The sequence below is a fragment of the Octopus bimaculoides genome, chromosome 7 (assembly GCF_001194135.2).
Source record: "Octopus bimaculoides isolate UCB-OBI-ISO-001 chromosome 7, ASM119413v2, whole genome shotgun sequence".
NCBI classification, from domain to species: domain Eukaryota; kingdom Metazoa; phylum Mollusca; class Cephalopoda; order Octopoda; family Octopodidae; genus Octopus; species Octopus bimaculoides.
The window spans coordinates 88379602-88381707 of NC_068987.1; positions in this window are offsets into that span (position 1 = coordinate 88379602).

Genomic DNA, 2106 nt, shown 5'->3' on the forward strand with positions numbered 1-2106 from the left:
AGAGAGAGAGAGAGAGAGAGAGAGAGAGAGAGAGAGAGAGAGAGAGAGAGAGAGAGAGAGACAGACAGACAGAGTAATTGATACTTTCAATGGAAAGCAAAAAGAGGCCGAAAGTTTAAACTCAAAGATCATAAAGAAGCTCATAATAGACATGCATGCGTACACACATACACACACACACAAACGCATACGTGATCACACACCCATATTACGAAGTTTGTGTGTGCGTGTATATGTGTGTGTATGTGTGTGTGTGTGTGTGTGTGTGTGTGTGTGAAGAAAGGAAATGTTTTTGTTATTGTTTCTGATATGATCTGTCTATATTTGTTTTAAAGTGTGAACTGCAGAGAAGTCAATGAACTGCTTTGAAATTGTCTTGAAAAAGAAACAGAAAAACAAAGAGAAAACAAAGCAAAAATGAAATTTCCAATCAAATAGATGACAGATGATGGATGATGTGTAATTGACTTCACTTCACGATTTATATACATGCATATATATTGGTGTGTGTGTGTAGACGTCTTCCTAGGCTTGTTGGTAGTTATGTTCATTTAGATCACAAAAATAGTTCCTTTATAGCACTAGATGAGAGATAGTTAACATACAGCTAATTATGAAGGCAATGTTTTGAAATACAAGTGATAAAATACATATTTTATCAACGATAACTTCTTTCAAGGTGACTTTCCCAGGTAAACAACTCAGATACGTATCGTGATGAAGGCGTTAGTTTATCAAGTTTACTTTAACTAATAAAGTTTATATTTTTCTATAAATTCATCTTTAATGAACATTAGGACAGTCATTAATCAAGCAGTAATGCCAAAATATTAGGTGAATTACGAGAAAAAAATACTCCATAATTAGAGAATTTCGTTTAGATTTATACCAATTGAAGATATTTAAAATCTGTGTCATTAGAATTCTTTTGATTTCAAGTTAGAAGTTTTACTAAATTCGAGGAGTGTCTCGGCTTTACGTAAGAAACAAGTGCTATGGTTACATAAGGCCGTGTGATTGAGTGGTTCACTTCGCAACTTCGCGCTTTTGGTTTCAGTTCCATTGGGCAGCGTTTTGGACAAGTGTCTTCTACTATCGTTCCAGGTAGACAAATATCTTCTGAATGAATTTCGTAAATGGAAACTGTGTGGAAGCATGTTGTATAAAGGGATATATAATATTCTTATATATATACTGTATAGGCGCAGGTGTGTCTGTATCGTAAGAATCTTGCTTCCCAACTTAAGAGTTTCTTTATATTTACATGTTGTTGGGTTACATATATTTACCAAAATTATATAAAAATATCTTGAAATACTAAAGAGTAAATTTATTTAATAAAATCGCCATTGTCTTCAACCACAGTCATCAAATGACTTCAGAATCTTCAAAATTGTCTGACAGCCATGACTGGTTTCTCATGCTTGTGTGGCATGGTCCAGAGTCTTGTTGCCAGACATAGGGACTTCTAGCAGCCACTCCCTTGACAGCACTACCTTTTCTCAGGTAGGCGTCCGTGTTGAGTTTGAGGCCATATGGGAAGACGAATGGAGGCATAACGTCGCTATCACTAGTGATCACTCCAAACACCTTCGTAATCACCATTATACTCATCCAACTCTTTCCGAATCCTCTGCACTCTCCTCAGATTGACACTCAAACACTCTGAGATGTTCCTATTTGAGCTTCCGGCGCGAATGCCAAGCAGTATAGAATATCGTTTTCCCAATTTCTAGCAGAGTGAATTACGTAATAGTGCCCAACTGACCCTACTATACTGTGTAGTCGACAAAATAAAAAACAAAGTGCATACGCGAAATTAAGACTATAAAATGGCAACAATGTACCCATCGCATGCTGTATATATATATATTTATATATGTGTGTGTGTGTGTGTGTGTGTGTGTGTGTGTGTGTGTGTGTGTGTGTGCACCTGCGTGTGTGAGTGTGTGTGTGGGTATTTGTGTAAGTGTTTGTCCCCCACCAACACTTGACTGTTGATGATTGATCCTATGGAAGGTTTTTAATTGGCCTAAGTTGGTGAGGACAGACCCACTCATTTTAGAGTTGGGTCTTGATAAATTTTCTCGGCAGCGCTACCGCCCT